This window comes from Crocodylus siamensis, unplaced genomic scaffold (assembly GCF_052110815.1).
Source record: "Crocodylus siamensis isolate JL-2025a unplaced genomic scaffold, ASM5211081v1 HiC_scaffold_150, whole genome shotgun sequence".
NCBI lineage: Eukaryota > Metazoa > Chordata > Crocodylia > Crocodylidae > Crocodylus > Crocodylus siamensis.
Genome location: NW_028324560.1, coordinates 33,559 through 44,581, shown reverse-complemented (window position 1 = coordinate 44,581; position 11,023 = coordinate 33,559). Strand labels below are relative to the sequence as shown.

General features: G+C 49.5%; 1 long non-coding RNA gene across 1 annotated transcript; it reads left to right on the top strand.

Annotated features, from left to right (window-relative positions):
* Nucleotides 1–3,017: 3,017 nt before the first annotated feature.
* Nucleotides 3,018–10,028, top strand: LOC149851824 (uncharacterized). The gene is made up of 3 exons (XR_016439518.1): nucleotides 3,018–6,748; nucleotides 8,586–8,742; nucleotides 9,354–10,028. It is a non-coding gene; the product is annotated as an uncharacterized LOC149851824 (long non-coding RNA).
* Nucleotides 10,029–11,023: the final 995 nt, after the last annotated feature.

The window sequence follows — 11,023 nt, the reverse complement described above, 5'->3', positions numbered from 1 at the left end:
GCGCTTTCCTCTGTTGCCATTTGTAAGGGGCCCAAGCAAAGCTGCAGAAACGTGGCTAAAGCAGACGGCCCCGAAGCCTGGTTCTGAGTGACAGCAGAGCGAACCTCTGCGGACGTCACCACGACATAAAAGGAAGTGGTCAACATTGCCAAGTCATGAGATCAAATTAAATGGAGTGCAAGGCCTGAAAGAAGACCTTGTATTTGGTCACCCAAATCCAGTAGAATAACTTTATCTTAAAATGTTAGCAGGCGGGGTTGTGCAAGCAAATATATTCGATGCCATTTTGCTACAGCCGGTACATTTTTAAGTTAGATGAGTTGTCAAAAAGCAGCCTCGGCAGTGAAGACCTATAAACTATGGTGAAGAGAAAACAGGACAGTGTTAAGCGGTATTTCGTGATGTTGAAGGAAGGATGCAAGAAACCCTCCCTTCTCTTTTCCCCACCAGTTGACACGTTCCAGGTCCACGAGAGATCTGGTTCAGGCTGACCCCCTTGGTTTTAACAGAACAAATGTAAATAAAACCAGTCGGAGGGTGCTCATTAGACCAGTAGAACAAGCCGACCATGAACACAGCATATAGGCTGGAGGGACAATCGGAGAACTCGGCAAGTCCAAGAAGACCTGCTGCCAGCGTGTGCGCCGCCCTCCCCGTCTTGGGTCTGCCCAGGTGGTAGGTAACGGTCTATGTTGCACTGGCACGGGTGGTCAGGTAGACTTTTAAGAGAAGTGTTTGTGTTTTGGGATATATCGGCAATAAAAGGTCAGACCGTAGAGCTGGCTCTTGCCCCTTCTACCGACCTGCCAATTAACCTGTAATCCAGATAAGGCCACTCTGACTCGCCTGGAGCTGGCAGCTGATTCCTGGGGTTGGCCCAGATGCCATGCAGTGCTTTTCTTCCCTTAAGGCTTACAGGTCAGCGAGCCCAAAACTGGAAACATGGCCTGTCAGGACAGACTGAGGCCTGGCCTGTACTGGGGAGTCCGGCGCTTAGCTACCCAGCACCCCGGGGTGTGACAGGCACGTCTCGAAGTGCCGCCTACATCTGACGGTCTCCCGAGGTCCCTTCCAGCCCTGAGCTTCTGCGGACAGTTAGCAGGGGGGTCAGCGAGAGCCGAGCCGGGGCAGCGCCTGGGCGCTACGCGGGGGGCCAGCAGGCTCGCCACGGCGCGTGTGGGGAAAGCCCGGGCTCGGCGGCGGGGAGGGGGATGGTGCTCGGGGCTCGCGGGCGCGGCGGCGGGAGCGGGCGGGGCCGCCGCGGCCGGGGACCGTTGGGCCGGAATGTTCCCCCGCCGCCGCCCGGAAGCCATCTTCATCCGACGGGCGCGCGGGGCTGGGCGGCTCGATGGCGGCCCAGCCGGAGACCGCCCCGCCGGAGAGAGCTGCGTGGCGGCGCTGGTCCCCCTTCCGAAACCGAGCCTCGGTCCGGCCGGCTGAGTCCTCGTGGCAGGTGCCCCTGTCCACCAAGTGGGGCCTGGCGGCGGCCACGACCCAATTCATCTCCGTGGCAGGGTCCTCTCCCTGGGCATCTTGCTGCACTGGGTGGAGCTGGAGTACCGGCCGCACCGCCACGACGGCCTGGTGATGCGCTGGGCCGCATCCTATGACTTCGGGGTGCCCTTCAGCCTGCGCTGGCTGAACACGTCGGAGGAGGAGTTCAACCCGGTGACGCCAAACTTTTGGGAGCAAGGTAACACCCGGGAGAGGAAAGAAGGGTGATCTTTAACGCAAAGGCCCTGGGGGGCCGGGTGTCAGAGGGGACCCAGGCTGGGGGGAGAGAGGCGGCAGCACTGCAGCCTCGGGGTACGGGGCAGTAGTCTGGGGCATGAGTTAAACTCGATCCCAAAAGCTCGGCTTTCCCAGGAGTTTCCAGAGGGTGCATTTGTGCATTTGAGCCTTCAAAGCTTCAGCCTCCCGACATCGGGGCCTAACACCCCTGCCTGGCTGAGTGGGACGGTGACCCTGTAACCAGCAGGGATATTTCCTTCTGTTGCTTCGAAATGCACTTCCCACGGTTAAAGCCGAGTTGTCCTACAGTGGGGCGGTACAAACAGGGAGAACTGGCCGCTTATTGCCCATCTGTTAATGCCCTTCTTCCATCCCGTGCCCTCTAGCACTTCTCTTTCCCAAGCCAAACCGTTCTAGTTTTCTTTTCCTGACACCAGCATTAGCAGCAACATTAGCAGCAATGGATTGGATTAATTAATGGACCCGGCAGCTTTATTTAATTAGGTTTGTAATTAGTAAATAAGCACCCGGGTGCTATAGGTTGCTAAGCACTCTGAAGGGTAGGAAGGCCGGTGCATAGCATTTGTCAGGTTGTCATTCGGACTGGTTTTCTGGTAGGTCATCCGGTTCATCTTTGCTAGAGTGCAGGATTGATTGTTCCTGGCAGATTTTGATTTCTAGTGCTTTGCCCAGTGGAGTTTGTAATTGTTTCAAAGGCTGGAATAGTCCTTTCCTTTCTCTGTCTTGAAATGTTTTCACTTTTATGTTCTAATTTTATGTTTTTCCTTAGTATTAAGCAGTAAAGTCCTGGTTGTAGTCCATTGCTGTTTTTTCCTTCCCATCCTCTGGTCCAGAACAAGGGCTCCTACACACAATGGTAATACCGGGTATACAAATAATTACTGGCTCCTTTGACTCACATCACACGAAGTCTACTACCCTGCCAGGATTCAAATATCCAAGAAAGCAGCAAAAAAACTTAAAATGCTTTCCTGGAAAAACACAGATCTGGGTTCCTGGTCTCATCGGCAAAAATTCTGATATATTTATTTTGAAATAGATTTTGATTCACCTCGGTAAAAGCAATTTAGCCCTGATCAGAATTGCCAGTCGTATGCCTTTAAAAATCATGTGGTTTAAAAAATATAAATTCATGATTTTATTTGCCCTCTGGGTTTACAAGCAGGTGTTCCTGTTTCTAAGCTTTTCTCTACAAATGAATTCTAGGAACTTTGCAAAGTTTAGATCCAGGAGCTGAGAGATTCAGGAAAACACCGAATGTCACAAGCCGTGATCAGTTCACAGTTGTTGGGACAGGAACTCGGCCATCTCCAGTGGCATTGCCAGATATCATGACCTTCATGAATGCATAGGGCCAGTTGATACTTACTCTGAGCACCTGCTTAACACAGGCCAGAAGATTTTATTCATTGACTTGGGCCCAGTACTTGGACATTTGATTTCCAGGAGTGCTAGAAGGTATCCTATGGGGCTGGGGGGTAGGTTGTAGCCGTGCTGGTCTAAGGACGTAGGCAGACGAGGTTCTTTGGGTAAATCCGATATCTTTTATTAGACCTGGAACGTCATCCTTTTTGGTGAGCCACAAAACAGAGCCCGAAAGGGCAAACTTCCCCTTCCAACCAGAAGAAAAAAAACCCAGCAAGTTTCTATCAACGAAAAAAAAATCAGCTTTCAGAGCCAGAAGACAAAAAGTTCCTACCTCTTCGGCTTATACACCCCTGCCCGCTTTCACGGACTGGTTCAGGTCAGAGGAGGCCAGATTAGCAGCTGTCCCATAGTCAGGGTAAGTGAGAGCTGAATTTGGACATTTGCACCTGATGAGCCAACGTGGCCGCTTCTGACGGTAGGAGTCAAGGTAGGATTGTGATGTTCCTATCCTGAAGCATAAAAGAGGTTCGTTTCTGTAGGGTAGCAGGACCCTCCGGTCCGGTCCCTCAGATTTCCACTTCCACAAGCCACTATCACTTTGCCGCCTCCTCTCTCTGCTAATAGCAAAGGATTCAACCGGTCCTTCCCTATTTGAGCTCCGCCGTACGCCGCGTATGTCACCCGAACAAGGCTTTTCTTTAGAGAACAATCTAGTTCAGTGGCGAGAGACGCAGGGAGAGCCCGGGCTTTGATAGGAGATGAGCTGATGTAACGAATAGCCCAATTCTTTTATTGCAGCCCAAAGGGATCGTGTTTCCCGCAGCCCTGGAAAGGCAAGAGAATTGCAGACATCTTCCACCCGTGCTGTACGAGACGGTCCAGGAAGAACAGAAATCTCCTAATAAGCACTGGAAGCTGCAGGGGCAAGCCCTGGATTGAGATTTAAAAAAAAAAAAAAAAATCTGCCTGTGTAACTAATTAAATCAAGCAGATTCCCGTGTTGCCCGTGACTAACCGCATGCCATGACACCTCCCCTGGTGTGATGTCCTGAAGGCATTTGTCCAATCTTTATGCTCTTCTTGAGAGACCCCCATCAAGATAAAAAGATTGCCGAACACGGACGGTTTCCTAAAAACTCTTCCCTGCCATGCTGTCGGCACCAGATATATCGGTGTATGCCCCAAAGGTTTTCTCCAGTGTCCATTGGGTCCAATCCCTGGCCTGGAAATGCTCGTGGAAAGCGGCCTGGAATATTAAATCTCTCTTCTGCACATCGGAGTACGCTGGGGTCAAAATGAATGGAGGGGACGTGCAAAGAAAGAGGCCTCCATTCGTCCAAAACTTTGAGGAATACAGGCAGCTGGCTTTGTGTCTCTCCCAGTCCAAGCTTGCTTAATGTCACGGGGCATTCCTCTAAGAAACCATCCATAACTAACCCCTCGCAGTGCTGTCTTCGAGCGACAAACTTTGGGGGTCTTTTGCCTGGTCCCTTTCTCCCCCGAGAGTTCGAAAGATCGGTGCATGCGAACAGCTACCCTTTCTTAAACAAACCACTCGACTTTTTCCCTTTAAAGTCCCTGTGAGCCTTTCCACTGACTTCATTATTTCTTTACGTTCATGGAAAATTGTGGGTGTCTATCCCCACCCATAAATTAGAGAAACAAGACCAATTCCAGCTACTCCCAGAGCACCATTTCCGCAATCCCTGCTACCGCTCCCACACCTCCAACGTCACTGCATTTAAGCATGTGAGCTGAAGGAGAGCTCCTCAGTCCTCGTGCCTGGTACCTTGCTGCTGCAGGCGCAGGAAACAAGCCTTGGCACGAGTTTATTATGCCCCGTTTCCTAAGTGATTAGGGTCTGGGGGGCTTTTTTGCCCCAACTACTCCCAACGTTGGAGACCCTCGCTACTCTACTCTTTTTGGAATTTCCAGCCTACGTTTATTCACAGCCAAATTTGAGCCCATCTGCTCCTGCACTAACATTGTCCTGAAGGTTAACTAGTTACCTTCCAATATTATCCACCCTCAAGTATTTCTTCACCATTGTCACAGCCCCTCTCGGCCTTCATTTTGTAAGATTAAACAAGCCAAGCCATTCCCACCCCCTCGCGGTAGGTAGGCTTTCCATTCATAGTTTCATAGCTTCTAGGGACAGAAGGGGCCTGAGCAGATCATCGAGTCCGACCCCCAGCTCCAGTTTCAGTTCATCTTTCTTGAATTTGGGGGACGGGAAGCACAAACAGTCATTCAGATGGTCTCGCTAGCATTTGCACAATGCTATTAATACCTCCCTCTCTGTTTGAAATAGTTCTTATGATCTTGGGGTCTGTCACATTTGCCTTTCTCATGGCTGACGCAGGATGCTCTGAGTGGCATGGAGCCATTCTGGGATCAGCTATGCTACCCAAGTCCATCTTCAGCTCTTGAGCAATAAGCCCAAGGCAGAAGTGTTGCTTGTTCGTGGCCTGCATTTGGTAGCATTGGATTTCATTCCATTTCTGCCCCTTCAGTCCTCAGTCACCTGTTGTTGGGGGCGGGGGGTTATTGTGCGATATCCAGATCCTCATCTGCCCTGATGATGCCTCGACCAGCTTTTTGTCATCAGCAGCCTTTAGGAGCTAATCCTTGCTTTGTGTGCCAAGATCATTAATCATAATGAAAATACATTAGTCCTAGGATTGATCCTGTCTCCTATTTTTGATTACGCCTTCCTTCAAGATCTGCTCTAAGAACGTGCATGCTGTGGAGGTCAAACTTAGAAGCCAGTACTTGTCCAAATGCCATTGCCCCCCTTCTAAAGTCTACGTGTTGCATCTGTACTCGCCAGGCACGTGCTTCCACCCCTGACTGGATGAAGTTGTTGGATGTACTTTCTCCCAGGCCTGCAGTTTCATCTGCTAACTCTTTCCCAATTCTGGGAAGGGGAGAACAGCTGTTCCACCAGAAAAGAGGAAGAGCCGGTGCAGATGTGGTAGCTAAGAACTGGGGCCAGAGGACGAACCAGGATGATATACAGAAGATTGAGAGACAACAGAAAGCCTCCTGCAAGAGACAAGTTAGGATGCTCCCACCAACACCAATGAGAAGGTGGTCTGCATCACTGGGGACTCCCTGTGAAGAAGAAATGACAGGCGTGTAGCCTAGAACGTGTCCAGAAAACAGTATGGTGTGCCATCTGCTAGAAGCAAGAGTAAGAGCCATGGGTGCAGGATGGAAAGGATGCTTGCAAGAGCAGCGGTGTCAGCCTTTACGTGAGAAGAAATGAAGCAGCAAGATTCCCCCTGCATTGGACTATGTCAGGTTGGCCAAGATCCCAGAGAAACACGGACTGGTACTTAGAGCAAGGTTTGGGATGTTCACTGAGGCATTCACTGGGAAGACTCGTATGGAAGGATGGTCTCCACCTGACGACCCGGGGACACAGCTCCGGGGGCCTGAGGCTGGCACAACTGATGGGAAGAGTTTTTAAGTGTTGGGAGAAACTCACGTCATCTTCATGCCTGGTTTTAGTCTGCAGGAGGAGGAAAATCGTGTCAACAAGGATCTGGAACGGAGGCGGGTATCAGCGTGCGGACAGATGAACAGCAAGGACAGAAGTGCTAATACTGATGAGGACAGTGGTCAGGTAGGCGATTGATTGCAGGATCCTGGTTTTCTCTGATTTAAAAAAACCCCCAGTTTTCAGTTAAAAAGTAACCCCAAATCCACATTTTTCATTCACATTTAAATGAAACACCACTAATAAATACATAAAGAAGTGTGTATGTGTGCGCGCATGCGTGTGCGTGCATGCGTGTGTGTGTGTGTATTGTGGATAAATATATATATATATGTGTATATATATATAATGTGTGTGTATATGTGTATATATATATATACACACACATACACATACATATATATACATTATATGTGTATGTATATGTATATTTGTGTGTGTGTATGTGTGCGCGCGTATATATGTGTGTGTATGTGTAGGTGTGTGCGTGTGTGTATATATAGGTATGTATGTATGGATATATATAGTGGTGTTTCAATTTAATCACGGAGAAATGTGGATTTGAGATTGCTTTTTTTTTTAATCGAAAATTGGGGGGTTTTTTAAACCAAAGAAAACCAGGATCCCTTTGATTACTGATAGGGCCTGGAGTGTGGCCAGTTTAAAAACAGCTGGAATGGCTATATATAAATGCCAAAAAGAATGGAGGACCTTAAATTACTAGTGGAGGCCCTGTAACCAGACACGGAAGGAGTAAGAGTTAGAAACCTGGTGAAATGGCAATCCCGACTGGAACATGTACTCAAACGCGCTGTCCAGGAAAGAGAGAAATAAAGGTAAGGGAGCAGCATTCTCCATTAACGATGGGAGAGACTGCAAAGAAATAAATACAGGCCTGAGCATTTTGCTAAAGAGAGACTGACTTGAGAAGATGTGCCAGAGTCTTTTCTGCAGCAGGGCCTCTCGGTTGCACTAGTGGGAGAGAGAATTATAGGAGTTTAATGTCAGGGATACTTAGTATCGCTTGGGTTTCCTGGCATCCTTATTCACCACCTCTACCAGCCATCGAGCGGTTTTGGCAGCCGTGCTTAGGCTGGCTTGTTACCACCCTGAAGAGCAGGTTGTAACACTGGTGGGGTCATCCTCTGCAGGGAGAGTTGGTAGGAAGAATTCCCCTTCCTCCATGGAAGGAGTCTGAGAAAGGGGTCAGCAGAATTTATGCCTCTCTCCAGCTCTGTTGCATATTATTATAGTCTGTAACTACCGTATTTTCTTGCATACAACATGACCCTGAAAATTTTTATAATTTCTGTAACATTTCAAACCCATACCTTGGGTTTGAAAGGCAGAATGAAGAAAAAAAGATCGCCCCATGAAAATCCTGCTATGCAGTGGCAGAAAGTGAGGAGCAGTTTCTGCCACGTGAGCCTCTGCCAGAACATTGCCCCCTATGCAACACGTGCAGCTTTCCTGTGGCTTACCCCTGCAGAAGCAGACAGCGCTAGTGCCGTATTTCCTCACAGTGCAGGTCAGGAATGTCCAGGAGCTGAATTTGCGGGGGGGAAGATATATGTCGTACGAGAGAAAATACGGGTTTGTTTTAATTTTGCACGCCAACACATCCTATTGTGCTAGGGCACTATGCAAATAGATAACAAAGTTATGATCCCTTCTCTGAAGACATGACAGACCTAAAAGTAAAGTAAGAGATGAAAAAATGAAACTGCCAAGGAAACTGTGAAATAACGAGTCCTCCACTGACTCTTCTGGGTATGTTCAGCAACAGGTCCCCAAAGTTACTGTATGTTGCTGGCTGTTCCCATCTACCTGCCAGGTAAGCTGCATCATTTCATTCATTTCAACAAATTGTGGGAGGCCAGCAGCACCGCAGCACATGGGGAGGAGCGGAGGCATGAAGAAAAATGGTAACCGTTTGTGTCTCTCTTTTTTTTAATTATTGCAGATATCATGCTCTGGGCTCGAGATGATTGGACCCTGGTCTATGGGCTAACAGCAGTCTCTAGTCTGGCTCTAATCACGGGCTTCGCTGCCTTCCTCCTTGACTTGGAGGTAAAGGAGTCAGGAAGGAAATGTGCTGATCACCCTACATATCTTGACAGGTAACCCTGCCGTTTGGAAAGAAGATTTCTTCCCTACTCTTCTTCAAAGGCTCTTTCATCTTAATTTAAACCAGCGTGTTTTGCTGTAGGAAAGTACGGTTGGCAATACCCTCGAGAGGGGCAGCACTGGGCTGCGTGGGGGAACCGGAGGTCATACCAGACTCTTGTCATTGTCCACCAAGGAGCGCGAGCGGGGCGGGGAGCGCACATTGTACCAGGCCCCCACGCTCAGAGAGACCCCCCCAAAATCAGACCACTCTCCATGTCTTGCTTCCGAAAAGGGAGGTGCTACCCCCCCTACCGGCACGTCCCCGATACATTCCCATTCCCAACTAGCTAGTCGAGTCACGTTGCTTCTGCCTTATCCTTTACACACCCGGGGGCCTGTGCCACAGCTCGGGCATCTCCACGTCCAGATTTCACGCTTGCCCCACGGGTCGGCAGGGAAGGGAAGGGGCTCTGAGTCGCGCGCGGGGGAAGAAGACGAGAGTAGTTGTCCCTGAACGAGATCCCGAGTTCGGGAAGATCTGCTCTGAGAAGAGTTTGGGGGCACTAACGAGGGCGCTCCCTTCTCCTTCCTGTCTCCCCTTCTCCTTCCTGTCTCCCCACAGCCATTTTGACTACCGTCACCCTGGGGATGTGCGTTTCGGTCTTATCCGTGGTCCGGCGTGCAGTGGCCGAAAGCGGGCTACCGAAAAAGAACTACGTAGTGGTTCTAGGAGCAAGTTTCTACTGGACCACCATCTCCTTTGTTTTAACCGGCTTGGCATCTTCATTTGCCATTTGGGCATTGCTGGTCTATGGGACAGAGCCTGCTCCCCCTCCTTCCCTCCCCTTTGACTACCCGCTGACCTGGCTCAGAACGCATGAAACGAGGGAGGCAGAAAACTGCCCCCCCACACCAATAGGCCAAGTCCTTTCCAGAAACGGTTTTCAGGCACAAGCTAGACAAGAGCAAGCAGTCAGGGAAGGCTTTCACGGTGCAGTTTCTTAGAAGCGCCGTGGACGTTTGCATCAGAAGACATCGTGCTCTTCGTTGCGTGGAGCGAAAGCTTTCCATACCTAGGTTCACTCCGCACCGTTTTTCCCCAGAAGGAGGAATCTGTTGTTTGCCGTTACGTTCATTTTGTTCGGGGTTTTCGGGCTTTCAGGTGTGTGTAGAGTAGATGGCCTTTTCATTTTGAGCAGCGAGTATGTGCTAGGAATACTATATTGTTCAGCGTTCGGACGTTAGTTTCCCGTACGCTCTCCTGCATAAAACAATTAAAAGTGAGACTCGATTTGGTCGCTGGTGTCGGCGGGTCTTCATTTCAGGTGCGTTCGTGTCATGAAACAGCCTGCCTATAAAAGCGGGCCATGCTTTTCTCCGTCCATCACGTGGCGAGCACCTGCTGCGCGGCTCGTGCCCTTGTACCGGGCGGCCCATCATTAATTTAGTTTCAGGTGTTGAGTAGCAGGGGCCCTACCCTGACTCAGGTAGCCAGACAACGCTGCGTGCTCTGGAGGCTGCTCACTTATCTGAATGGAGGAGGCCAGCTGCAGTCTGCCGAGAAGGGCCAGCCAGCGAGGAAACGTGACTCTTAGTCTTTTCTGAAACCTCCCACATCTCTCTCGCTTTCTCACTGCTGATCCTGTCCCTTCACGTTGCCTCCTATCCCCTCGATCTGCTAATAATACTTTAACATCCTATCCTATACAGGTTTTTGCTCCGCCCTCAACCCTTCTCTTTAGAGCATTAAGCGGCATGACTAAAACACTCGTGGTTTGTTCATCCTCATCTTCCATGAACAACTTTTTCTCTGCCGCTTCCTACGCCTAGGACTTGCCTCTTGATCTGCAAAACCCCACACCTATCCGATGAGACCTCCTGGCACAATAACTGCACAAGGTTAGCAATGGCATCATGCATTTATCTTAAAAGAAGGAAATGCCATGTCACACCATGCACCGACCCTGCGTTTAACAACTGCAACAAAAATTTTAGTGACACCCCATAGCTTTGTTCCCTTCTTATAGTTTGGTTTCTCACTGGTTATATTCCTGAAGACCCTTCATACTGAGTTATTTCCTTGTGTGAACAGTTTTACTGAAGCCAATCATGAGCAAAGCGCATTGACAAAGTTATTCACGTGCAATACATGTGCAGCTTGTAAACGCCGCTTGGCAGGATTTGACTTCAGAAACCATCAGTAGGAGTAATCATAAGCAGTGGTGATACTATGGGGATGACTCTTTGCTTAAAAGACAACATTATTATGCAATGTGTCTATGATGGGGACCC